This window comes from Schistocerca nitens, chromosome 4 (assembly GCF_023898315.1).
Source record: "Schistocerca nitens isolate TAMUIC-IGC-003100 chromosome 4, iqSchNite1.1, whole genome shotgun sequence".
NCBI classification, from domain to species: domain Eukaryota; kingdom Metazoa; phylum Arthropoda; class Insecta; order Orthoptera; family Acrididae; genus Schistocerca; species Schistocerca nitens.
The window spans coordinates 486,414,593-486,428,550 of NC_064617.1; the positions used below are offsets into that span (position 1 = coordinate 486,414,593).

The 13,958-nt window shown below is 47.0% G+C and overlaps 1 protein-coding gene and 1 pseudogene across 5 annotated transcripts in view; both read right to left on the minus strand.

The window, feature by feature from the left end:
• Nucleotides 1-13,958, minus strand: part of LOC126251898 (CYFIP-related Rac1 interactor B) — a 389,840-nt gene that overhangs the window by 145,972 nt on the left and 229,910 nt on the right. The gene's annotated exons all lie outside the window — the stretch shown is intronic.
• On the minus strand, nucleotides 9,795-9,912 carry LOC126253744 (5S ribosomal RNA; annotated as a pseudogene).

The window sequence follows — 13,958 nt, forward strand, 5'->3', positions numbered from 1 at the left end:
TTCAGAAGGATGTAGGTTGCAGTAGTTACTGGGAGATGAAGAAGCTTGCGCAGGATAGGGTAGCATGGACGACAACGGCAACATAAAAGTTGATAGCTATCTTGGCGCTTTAGTTTGCCGACGATCAGGAAAAATTTCAAATTTTGAAGTGACAGTAGAGCGAGCTCTGAAGAGAGAGGGGGGGGGGAAGGAAGGGGGGGAGGAGCGATGATTCTATTGCCCCTCTGCACACTCCTCCACACACCGTGCGATGGGTATTGAGAAAAATGTAAATATGGGCGGCCCCACCGAGTTATCACGCGACGAATTCGCGAAGTGTATAAGAGTATCGCACGTAAAATGAAAGTGAGGCAGGGCCTGGAGGCGCATATCGCTCGGTGGGCCGCGGCGTCAAAGGTCTAATGTCAGCGATGCAGATGGCGGCCCGTGGGCTATTATGAGACGAGCCGCGCAGCTCATCAGACGCACTTGAGCCGATTGCCGCCTTAAGTTAGGCTCTAGCGGCCTCCTGAATGGTCCGCGCCGCCAGCTATGTAGCCGCCGCGCCGCCTCAGCGATCAGTGGTACAAAGTGGCTGTCACTGCCGAGCGCTAGCAGTCAGCGAGGCCGCGTCTCCAACAGTGGATTGCCAACTGCTGTGCAACATGTTACTGCCAAATCGACCGTCAGTCCGTAAAACGGGGTGTTGAAAAAGGGTATTCCATATTATGAGAGGTGTTAGTATGGACCAAAACAAGACAAGAATGTTCGTTAAACATGGGCACTAAAATACATATCGTGAGAGTTATGAGCACTTCTTCATCTTGCTACTGTTGGAAGTTGGCGGGCTCTCTGGCCTCTTTATAGACTTATTACAGGCCAGCCTTCCTTGCGTTTCTAAAATCTGGACTGTATACACGCAAATTAATGTCGTTCCGCTACGATGTTACACTGTCATGCAAAGTACGCAATCGTATGCTTGGCATGTACACGATTGGTAGAAGGATACGTACATATAATAATCCTGTTCTTTCAACGTTGGGGCGAGCTGTAGCAGCAGAACGCCTTGGCCATGCCAACCGCCGACAATAGCAACCAATGGTCTGGGGGCGGGGGGGGGGGGGGAAGGGGGGGGGAAGGGGGGGGGAACATCTGGTCGCTGGGAATTGCAGACAGAGCAGTGACCCGTGGCTGGCGGCTTTCTCTTCTGATCTCGGATTTCTGGCGCCAGAGCGACGGACGCTCGCTATTTTTACAATGGCTGGAGGCAGTTTTCTCTCGAAAGCCTCATGTTTTGGGCAGGAACACGCCAGTTCAGCATCGAGGCTGCGCTATTGTTTGGGACGTTTCGGACAAATGGTCGCCGAGCTCCACGAGGTAGCCGACACATGTAAGAACCCAATGATCACTTTCCGTTGGCACCCGTCGCCAGAAAATTTCCCGCGCAAAGTCCTCGCGGAAGGTACGGTAAGCGACCCGACTGTTACGTCAGCACACATGTGCGGTCACCATTGGGAGCTGGTGAGAAAAATGATATTGTCACTTAGGTTGACGGAGTACGGTAATGGGAGTCTAGACGAATTTGTTGTAAGGCCATATCTGGCGAAAGCTTAGTTTATCGGCGATGGTTGGCCGAGTTCTGGCATAAGCTGAGTGATCGCTCTCTGGGTGTGGGACGGAAGAGAATTTTAGGGATCTGGTTCCTGACCGCCGCTAGAGTTGCTCGCGTACTTCAGCGCTCTTGGTGCAGCAGATTAATTTCATTCACTGTTTCACTCGGCCGGCCATCCGACAAAAACTAGTCTTTATCCCTACTTTCTTTCTTTTTTTTCCGCGCTCACGCTTCGATCAGTATCCAAGAAGGATCCCGATCTCCATGGGCGGAGCGGACCACGAGTAGCAGTCGTCGTCAGCACGCCGCCTTGCACCGTACTGTCGGTAATACACGCAGCTCCGACCTGTAAGGTTTTGACGGCCGGGGTGGACGAGCGGTTGTAGGCGCTAAAGTCTGGAACCGCGCGACCGCTATGGTCGCAGGTTCGAATCCTGCCTCGGGCATGGATGAGTGTGATGTACTTAGGTTAGTTACGTTTAAGTAGTTCTAAGTCTAGGGGACTGATGACCTCAGATGTTAAGTTCCATAGTGCTTAGAGCCATATGAACCATTTTAAACACAATATTTACAAGAACCAAGAGGGATCAACAAGAATGGAAACCAAGAACGAAGTGCTGAAGATAATAGGACTGTAAGACAGGGATGCAGTCTTTCACCCCTACTGTTCAGTCTATAGGGTTTTCAGAATTTCCCGTTACAAACTTCTTGGACTTGTATAGGGGAATGATTACATAATTTTCTGCATAGGAACCCATGTCAGGAAACGTACCGTTTCCGTGCTTCTCCATTTGAAAACATGTTTTACAGGTCGGTATGCAACAGGGTCGTCGTGGTGGGACGTGGTTACGTTGGATGTTATTTGACGTCTATTCTCTCTCTCCGACCTGGTTCGAGCCTCATTTACGAGTCTGTGATTGTTAGAGCAACATCGTTGAACACAAGGATACACCGACGCGGTCCTTCTGAGTGGCGAAGCTCTCGGTAATGGCAGAGCTGCTCATCGCTTTTATGAAGATCGTTAACATCCGACTCCATCGCATACCCTTTTCATCTTCATCATGGGCAGGCGTAACTGTGGTACTCCAAGGAGAAGCCTCACACCCGACTTGGGCGACGTTTAATGCACTCGCAGTTGCGAATATGGACCACCGGCCGTTGTAGAATGGAATGGCAAGAATGAAAATTTGTGCCGGAGCGGGACTCGAACCCGGATTTTCCACTTATCGCGGACGGTCGCCTTACTATTTTTTTTTTCATTTTTGTTCGATGTAGTTCGTTGCGTGTGGTCTAGGCGGACGTCACAAGACATCCGTTCAAGTTGGTCGTTGATTCCTTTACTCAGGTTTTTTTTTCTCTCTGACCGAAATGTGTGCCCCGATGTTTGGCTATCCGTACACGACTCATGGCGAGACCCATATTTCCTTATGTCCTCAAGTACGCGTCTACAACCTATACTCGTACATCCATTACGCACATTCTGTACAGGTGAGCAATTTTACTTGAAAATCCCTTGACCGGTGTCGGCGGATAAATACGTTATTGCAATGCCTGCGTTACTCTGTATTACGATACAAAGTTCCTTTTCTATGCATACATGTCCAAAGGAACTTAGCGTCATGTCACGGACTGCGCGGCCCCTCCCGCCGGTGGTTCGAGTCCTCCCTCGGGCACGGGTGTGTGGGTTGTTAAGTTAGTTTAAGTAGTGTGTACGTGTAGGGACCGATGACCTAAGCAGTTTGGTCCCTTAGGAATTCATACACATTTGAACATTTGAACTTTGCATCGTAATTCAGAATAACACATGCACTGCAGTATCGATTTGGCAGAGACCGTCAACCAGTACACGAGGAATTTCTTTGGCTAGTAATGAGTGGAGCTGTAAAATAAGTGCTGTACTAGGTCACGCCTAATCAATTACTCTTGAAACTGCTTGTGTTACCATCATGTTTTCAAGTGCTACGTTTCCGGACATGAGTTTCAATTCAAAATATTATCTACTCACTCTCCTCTACAAGTTTTAGAAGTTTGTAACGGCAATTTTCGATCACCCTGTATAGATCGAAGAAGGAATGAAGAAAAAGAAAGGTTCCAGGGTGGGACTAAAATTCACAGTTGTAGCGGGACTTTGAATTTCGCCGCGCTACACTCGTTCCCTCAGATATAAATTATACCGTCGCAGCTGTACGAGCGCTCGACGGCAGAGAAAATATATAAGAAAATTAAGCTACTAAAATTGTAACTATTTTTGTTTTTCTACCCGCTTTTGTCTTGGAGAGCGGAAGCTTTACTTACTTATTAGCTAGTCGTGGTCGGATTAAGACGAAAAATCTCATTGAGGTGCAGACGTATTGTGGAAGTTGGTATGAAATTCTGAGGATGGAAGTAGCAACGTAAAATAAATTACATTCAGTACCAAGATGGTTTTGATTTGTATAAATTAGTGATTCCTGGACGATTGCAAAATTTCGGAGCAGCTACGACTTTTCACGCAGAAACGAAACAGGAAATTTTTGGAGAATAAGACCTAGACGCGGCACGAGAGAAGACATGTTAACATGGTAAAGAATGAACTCTTATCTACGCCGTTTCCCCCTGTTAATCACATTTTGTTATTCTCTGTTGTCTTTCAAATAATTTTTGTAGTGGAAATTGGTTTGACTTTTGCTCAGAAACGCCACAAGGACCACCCCAACAATAGCTTTTCCGAATCACGAAGTCCGATAACTTTTCTGTAATACGAAGTCCGACTTGCATTTCATTCTTTCCCTTTTTCACGGTCATTAACGATTTTAAAAACCCCTTTTTTAGTCACGATTTCTTGCCACATTTTCAACCTTTTCTTTTCTTCTCTTTTTCTTTTTTATTAACCACTACACGGTGAAAGGATATCAGTGATAAGATTCGCTGATGACATTGCCGTCCGCTGTGAAAGTGAAGAAGAATTACAGGATCAGTTGCGTGGGATGAATTGTGTAATGAGTACAGAATGTGGAGTGAGAGAAAATCAAAGAAAAACGAAGGTAATGACAAGCAGCAGAAATAACAACAGCGAGAAACATAATATCAGAATTGGTGATCACAAAGTGGACGAAGTTAAGGAATTCTGCTTCCTTGGCAGCAAAATAACCTATGGCGGACGGAGCAAGGAGAATATAAAAAGGGGACTAGCAGTGGCAAAAATAGCACTATGGGACTTAACATCTGAGGTCATCAGTCCCCTAGACTTAGAACTACTTAAACCTAACTAACCTAAGGGCATCGCACACATCCATGCCCGAGGCAGGATTCGAACCTGAGACCGTAGCAGCAGCGCGGTTACAGATTGAAGAGCATAGAACCGCTCGGCCACAGCGGCCGGCCAAAAATAGCATTCCTGGCCAAGAAAAGTCTACTAGTATCAAACATAGGCCTTAATTTGAGGAAGAAATTTCTGAGAATGTTCTTTTGGAGCACGGCATTCTGTGGTGGAGAGTTATGGGATGTGGGAAAACCGGAACAAAAGAGAATAAAAAAAAAATGTTCAAATGTGTGTGAAATCTTATGGGACTTAACTGCTAAGGTCACCAGTCCCTGTGCTTACACACTACTTAACCTAAATCATCCTAAGGACAAACACACACACCCACGCCCGAGGGAGGACTCGAACCTCCGCCGGGACCAGCCGCGCAGTCCATGACTGCAGCGCCTATGACCGCACGGCTAATTCCGCGCGGCGAGAATCAAACAGTTTGCGATGTTATGCGGTAGAAGGGTGCTGAAAATTAAGTGGACTGATAAGGTAAGGAATGAAGTCGTTCGGCGAAGGAAAAGAACGTGGGGAAAAGTACTGACAAGAAGAAGGGACAGGATATTAGGACATGTGTCAAGACATCAGTCCGCAGCTCGTGGTCGTGCGGTAGCGTTCTCGCTTCCCACGTCCGGGTTCCCGGGTTCGATTCCCGGCGGGGTCAGGGGTTTTCTCTGCCTCGTGATGACTGGGTGTTGTGTGATGTCCTTAGTTTAGTTATGTTTAAGTAGTTCTAAGTTCTAGGGGACTAATGACCATAGATGTTAAGTCCCATAGTGCTCAGAGCCATTTGAACCATTTCTTTTCAAGACATCAGGGAGGAACCTCCTTGGTACTAGAGGAAGCTGCAGAGGATAAAAATTGTCGAGGAAGATGATGAGGTTGGAAAGCATCCAACAAATAATTGATGACGTAGGGTGAAAGTTCTATTCTGAGATGAGAAAAATGGCACGGGTTCGTTCCTTGAAACAAACGATTCTTTGCTTTACACTGAGTCTCCAAGTCAGTCCATGATTTTACCTTGTCTATATCAGAACTTGTTTCTGGTTTAGAATACGTTACAAACTTAAGTCTATTCCTACGACTATATTTACGCCATGGAACACCAGCTGAGCGCTCCGGATTAAGATCAAATGAACCAATTTTATTAGTACATGCTATACGAACTTTTTCAAGAGCACCTTGATCCTCAAATATTTTTTTGTTAGCCCTTTCATCCAAAGTCAAACGTTCGATTCTGACATTAATTCTATAAACATACGTTACTACTTTATTAATCATTACTGAAGCATATTTGTTAGAAACAAAAATTGAATTCATCCGTTATATCATAATGCTGCAATTTGGCAAAGTTCTTCGCCTTTTCGTCATGTTTTTCACTAATACCCATTTTGCCATACTCAAATCGTACACCATCAGTTTGCGTAAATTCTGTGCGCCACCTACACATACGACTAAAATAAGGTCTACTGAGATTCGTCCGTCGGCGTATCCAACGCCTCGGGCGTGCAGCGCGAAACTTCCGGATCATACTCATCCGATGATATGCAAACGACCTCCTCCGGGGTTTCCACATCCGACGAATCCGACGCATCCAGTTCCGCCTTCAAAGAACGACAATGCAAAATGTGACAGTCAGCGTGAATAACATTCAAACGTGAAATAAGAGCTTCGTCACCGGTATTAAACTCGTTTGATACAAATATCACCAAACCACGATGCTGTATAACCATACCAGGTTTATTTTTTACATTAACAGTAACAGGTCTTCCTTCAACAAGTTCTGATATAGACAAGGTAAAATCGTGGACTGACTTGGAGACTCAGTGTAAAGCAAAGAATCGTTTGTTTCAAGGAACGAACCCGTTTTATATTGGACTACAAATTGCTGGTGATGAACCAGAAAAAACGGATAATGTTCAGAGTGAAGTTAAATACGTAACATATGTTGTTAGAAATAGAGTTTATATGACTTTTTGTAAAAGAAAAGGTACTGTCACGTTCTGAATAAAGGTTATTGTTTACAGCTAATGTCTGCGTTGGAGTTTTTTTATGCCAACTGGGACCATATCCGAAATTACCCGGACGACCTACGCCTGGCTTTCCTAGTTCCCAACAATCAACAAAGGATTGATGAATTAGCTATTACATTTTATGGCAACAAAATAAATTATTCTGCAGCTGTTATTGTATTAGAAGAATTGTGGTATTATAAGCCAAACCTTGATGATTTAATTCGTCAGTTTAGGGATGCATACAGAGAATTTGTTTTTATGCCTAACGGTATAAGGTGTGCTAATAGGTACTTTGATTTTAGACGGGGCCGTTATAGGCCTTTGTGGTATAATTATTAGAGCCTCGGTAAGAGATCCTCACAAGTCATACCTCAGACGCATAGCCGAAGGCCATCCTAGAAAATGGCCTCACGGGTAGTGAGGTCTCCTGATCAGGGTAAAAATAAATATAGGCTTGTACACAAGTTGTCTACAGAGAAAAAATATTGGCATTGTAAATGTGGCCATGAATTTTGTTTACACTTTAGGTGGAAGATGTTGGCAAGAATGTATTATTTATTGGATATTTCAGGATGGCTTATAACCTCCGTCCCGCTGTGGGATTCAATACCGCTGCGACATCAAACCAGTAGGATGACTGACGAAAAAAAATTGTTTTACAGATTTATTTGGGAACTTTATTGGTGGACACGGATGTATCCCCTGCTCTGCTACAGTCTCTTCACTTTGACCAGCCAGAAAGGGTGAGAGTTGTTCGCTGTTCCTGTACCAACAATGAGGTTCAGCAGCGAAAGAAACGAGCAGTGGGTATGTGCCTCGAGAATACTTGCGAACAAATGTAATCGTTACGTGTAGAGTACTAGTGTAGCTGTAGAGGAGGTGTGCTGCGGGCCAGAGCACAGCCAGCGCCCGGGGCAGTGCCGCGGCGAGCAGTTGGCAACGCGGGCCGGGGTGCGCGCTGGGAGCCGCAATCTGCTTCCTCGCGGATCCGCTTCCGCTGGCGTTGGCGCGCTCCCAACAGCCGGGCCGCCTGCTGCCGGCTGCCTGCGCGCCGCTCCACCTGTTGTACGTCACAGCTCCGAGCGGCGCCGCTGCCCCTACTACTGAGAGAGCCTTACACGTTGCGATACTTGTCGCCACGTCTGTTTCTCCCTACACGACCGCTGCTGACTATTAAAATTGGGGCCGGCCGCTGGTGGCCGAGCGGTTCTGGCGCTACAGTCTGGAACCGCGCGACCGCTACGGTCGCTGGTTCGAATCCTGCCTCGGGCATGGATGTGTGTGTTGTCCTTAGGTTAGTTAGGTTTAAGTAGTTCTAAGTTCTAGGGGACTTATGACCTCAGCAGTTGAGTCCCATAGTGCTCAGAGCCATTTGAACCATTTTATTAAAATTGGGACAACATGAAGGTGGTATGCATCAAACGTTACACTGAAGCGCCAAAGAAACAGGTATAGGGCGTATTCAAATACAGACATATGTCAACAGGCAGAATACGGCGATGCTTATATAATAATGTCGTGGGACTAGAGCCTCCCGTCACGTAGACCGTTCGCCGGGTGCATGTCTATCGATTTGACGCCACTTCGGCGACTTGCGCGTCGATGGGGATGAAATGATGATGATTAGTACAACACAACACCCAGTCCCTGAGAGAACTCAGCCGGGAATCGAACCCGGGCCCGTAGGATTGACATTGTGTCGCGCTGACCGCTCAACTACCGAGGGCAGACTGCTGAGAGAAGACAACAAGTGTCTCGCGCAGTTGTTAGATCGGTTACTGCTGCTACAATGGCAGGTTATCAAATGGTTCAAATGGCTCTGAGCACTATGGGACTCAACATCTGAGGTCATCAGTCTCCTAGAACTTAGAACTACTTAAACCTAACTAACCTAGGGACATCACACACATCCATGCCCGAGGCAGGATTCGAACCAGCGACCGTAGCGGTCGAGCGGTTCCAGACTCAAGCGCCTAGAACCGATCGGCCATCCCGGCCGGCCGGCATGTTATCAAGATTTAAGTGAATTTGAACGTGGTGTTATAGTCGGCGCATGAGGGATGGCACACAGCATCTTCGAGGTACCGATGAAGTGGGGATTTTCCCATACGAGCATTTCACGAGTGTACCGTGAATATCACCAATCCGGGAAAACATCAAATCTCCGACACCACTGCGGCAGGAAAAAGATCCTGTAAGAACGGGACCAACGACGACTGAAGAATTCGTTCAACGTGACAGAAGTGCAAGCCTTCCGTAAATTGCTGCAGATTTCAATGCTGAGGCATCAACAAGTGTCAGCGTGCGAACCATTCAACGAAACATCATCGATATGGGCTTTCGGAGCCGAGCGCCCACTCGTGTACTCTTGATAAGTGCACGACACAAAACTTCGCACCTCGCCTGGGCCCGTCAGCACCGACATTCGACTGTTGATGACTGGAAACATGTTGCTTGGTCGGAAGAGTCTCGTTTCAAATTGTATAGAGCGGATGGACTTGTAAGGGTATGGAGACAACCTCGTGAATCTATGGACCCTGCATGTCAGCAGGGGACTATTCAAGCTAGTGGAGGCTCTGTAATGGTGTGGAGCGTGTGCAGTTGGAGTGATATGGGACCGCTGATACATCTAGATACGACCCTAACAGGTGACACGTACCGAAGGTCTTATCTAAAAAACTAAAAACTAAACTCCTCATGAACAGGCCATGAAGGCCCAACGGTCCCGACCGGCCGCCGTGTCGTCCTCAGACAACAGGCGTCATTGGATACGGATGTGGAGGGGCATGTGGTCAGCACACCGCTCTTCCGGCCGTATGTCAGTTTCCGAGACCGGAGCCGCTACTTCTCAATCAAGCGGCTCCTCAGTTTGCCTCACAAGGGCTGAGTGCACCCCGCTTGCCAACAGCGCTCGGCAGACCGGATGGTCACCCATCCAAGTGCTAGCCCAGCTAGACAGCGCTTAACTTCGGTGATCTGACGGGAACCGGTGTTACCACTACGACGAGGCCGTTGGCTATGGTCTTATCACTTGCATCCATTCATGTCCACTATGAATTCTGACGGACTTGGGCAATTCCAACAGGACAATGCGACATCTCACACGACCGTACTTGCTACAGCGTGGTTCCAGGAACATTCTTCTGAGTTTAAACACTTCCGCTGGCTACCAAACTCCCCAGACATGAACATTATTGAGCATATCTGGGATGCCTTGCAACGTGCTGTTCAGAAGACATCTCCATCCCCTCGTACTCTTACGCATTTATGGATAGCCCTGCAGGATTCATGGCATCAATTCCCTCCAGCACTACTTCAGACATTAGTCAAAATGGCTCTGAGCACTATAGGACTTAACATCTGTGGTCATCAGTCCCCTAGAACTTAGAATTACTTAAAGCTAACTAACCTAAGGACATCACACACATCCATGCCCGAGGCAGGATTCGAACCTGCGACCGTAGCGGTCACGCGGTTCCAGACTGAAGCGCCTAGAACCGCACGGCCACTCCGGCCGGCTCAGACATTAGTCGAGTCTACGCCACGTCGCGTTGCGGCACTTCCGCGTGTCCGCCGGGGCCCTGCACGATAGTAGGCAGGGGTATCAATTTCTTTGCTCTTCAGCGTATGAAGCATACTTAAATGGAAACAAGACAACTGAGATAAAAGTAAGTAAACAATTTTCTGAATGAATGTTTGGAAGGCAGGAGCAGTAACACTGTCAGGATGGGTCGTGAGTCGTGCTTGCGTAGCGAAAATTAAAAGGTCCCGAATTCGAGCCTCGGCATGGCACAGTGTTTTCAATCTTCCAGGAAGTTTCATATTTGTGAATATTCCGCTGCAGAGTGAAAAATTCACTCCGGGTAGATCCCTCAGGCTGTGGCTTATCCGTATCTCCGCAACATCTTTTCTTGCAGCAGTGTCAGTCCCGCAAGTTTCGCAGAAAACTTTGTGAAGTTTGGAAGGTAAGAGATGAGGTAACGACGGAACTAAAGCTTTGAGGCCGGGTCGCGAACCGTGCCAGGATTGCTCAGATGGTGCAGCACTTGACCGCGAATTGTCCCGAGCTAGGATCTCGGTCCGGCGCACAGTTTTGAACTGCCAGGAAGTTTCAGCTAAACGGTTTATTATTTCGAAAGTAATCAAATGGCTCTGAGCACTATGGGACTTAACTTCGGAGGTCATCAGTCCCCTAGAACTTAGAACTACTTAAACCTAACTAACCTAAGGACATCGCAAACAACCATGCCCGAGGCAGGATTCGAGCCTGCGACCGTAGCGGTCGCGCGGTTCCAGACTGTAGCGCCTAGAACCGCTCGGCCACCCTCGAAAGTAATCGTCATAACAGTGAATACATTTATCTCATTGTGAGACAAGACAGTGCCTTAATGGAAAAATGTTCGGGGTTGCCAAATGAACCGTGATTATACCAAGGCGTGAACCTATTCGTCCGAAGCAAGTCGACAGCTACGAACGTCTTTCTTCAGGGCTCCAAAAATACGGAAGTGGCAAGGGAAGCCGCGCGGTGTAGCCGCACGGTCTACGGCGTCTCGTTACGGTCCGCGCGGCTCGTCCTGTCGGAGGTTCGAGTCCTCCCTCGGGCATGGATGTGTGTCGTAAGTTAATTTAAGTTAGATCAAGTAGGTTGTAAGCTTAGGGACTGATGACCTCAGTAATTTGGTCCCATAAGACCTTACCGCAAATTTCCAAATTTTTGGCACGGGGAGACATTGGGTCTGTGTGGAGGATGTGTAAGGGCTTCACAGCGAAACTTCTGCAGAGTGGTCGAAACAACAGGCACGGCAGCCACTGGGAAGTGCTGACCACCTTTTACGTTGGCTGTAAGGGCCAGCTGTTCAATCACTTTCCGGAACACGGCGCCACAATTAAAGCACAGTGATACGTGGACACTTTGCAAAAATTAAAGCGCGCCATCAAGTTCAAACGCCCAGGAATATTGACGACGACATCATTCAGTTGCAGGGTAATGCCCGCCCACATGTTGTCAAGGATCTGAGCAGCCCCACGCACCTGGCGCTCGACAGGACTGACGTTTATTCACTCGGCCGTGCGGTGTCGTACAAGTTCGTCACGCACCTTGAGTCACGAAATCGACTTGTTTGCAGCAAGTCAAGTAACCACGCAGACATTGTGAAGACGTGTGGGACACCGTGGACGTCAGCACTGCCTCCACTGTTGTAGCATCCTTTCACGCTGCAGAAAAATCAGATGCGCTGGCAGCCGTGCTCCCAACGAAAATTCTCGATACAAGAGTCCTTTCAGATAAGTCCCTGGCCCGCGTATATCATTGCGATGTACTTCTCCAGGTAGGGAATTTCCGAAAATAACGATTGTTGCCACGTTGTACTCATCGACTTCATACAGGCCAAGAATTTGACGTGAATATACAGTGTGCCATAGGGTACATTCTACTATTACCTCTGTTTCGTGTAGTTGGTAATTCTGGCAGCAGGTGTTACACTTCTTACGTATTGAAGCCGGTCTAGGTGCCCTAGCTTCGATGTCATTGTGACTTTATATTTCAACAAGATAATGCAAGACCTGTCGTATCTAGACACAGAGGTAATTGACTGTTGCCCTGATCAGCGCAGTCTGCTGATACCCTACAAAATGGAAACATCTGGTCATGACCCAGACATGGCACCGTTCGCCAGCCATCGCGGCATAGAGTTGAAGCAACAAGGAATAATGTACGTCTACTTGCCAGCCATACACAGTTCGAGTCAGTGCCTAGCCGGGTTACAGACATTGTTGCTGCCAGAGCTGCCAGCTCTGTGCACTAAATTTCGCACCGTACACCCCCCCCCCCTCCCCGCCCAAAAAAAAATATTAACAAATGTACTGGCTCAAAAAAATGGCTCTGAGCACTATGGGACTCAACTTCTGAGGTCATTAGTCCCCTAGAACTTAGAACTAGTTAAACCTAACTAACCTAAGGACATCACAAACATCCATGCCCGAGGCAGGATTCGAACCTGCGACCGTAGCGGTCTTGCGGTTCCAGACTGCAGCGCCTTTAACCGCACGGCCACTTCGGCCGGCAACAAATGTACTCATCTATTCTTGTTACTATACTATATATGAACAATAACTAAAATTTCTTCCACGTGTTACAGTTTTAGTGGTCAACATTGTCCACGTGAAACTCAGTAAGCCAGTGTACGATGTGTAGTGCAGCGTACCAGTATCATTTTCACCCAGTTCTATTCTAATCGCGTCTGAAACATGGAGAAGCTCCATTGGTACCTTTTCACATAAACCTGAACTGTTTTAATTTTGGTGTCGTAGTCTTTATTCGAGATGCAATGTGGGAAGAAACATAACGTTTCGTGATTCATTTTGCAGCGTGGGCTCTTTGAACTTTTTCAGAAAAACTCTCCACTACGCACAACGTTTGTCATGTAACTACCCCCATTCAGATTCATAAAATATTGACACAGAGTTGGCCAAGGTTCACTACTAGACGTCTCCTCTTCGACATTCACCAACTCTGTGTCAATATTTTACGAATTTTACTAATTTTAAGTATCTGCATCATAAGAAAGTAACGAAACTGTAGATGCAATGTGAACGCCTCTAATTTTAAAGAAACAGTTCAACGAACGTGATGCACTGTATTGTTATCGCTAGCCGCCACCAGTTGTCAATAATGGACGGACTTTTCTTTGCAACGTCCTGGCAGATTGAAACTGTGCCGGACCGAGACTCGAAGTCGGGACCATTGCCTTTCGCGGGCAAGTGCTCACCAGTTGAGCTAGTCAAGCACGACTCGTTCTCACACCTCTACGTCCGCCAATACCTCATTTCCTACCTTTCGAACTTCACAAAATCTCTCGCTCAAATCTTGCGAATGTAGCGCTCCTGAGAGTTTTTGTTTTTTTTTTTCTTTTCTACTATATGAAATGTAACAGAATACTTTTACATTAGTGACAACGCATGACTCTCTTTTGTGGCAGCTGCGTATGAGAATTACATTATCTCATTACGTACTTTATAATACTAAATGTATTGAACATGTGATAGGTTATATAGAAGTTTAATT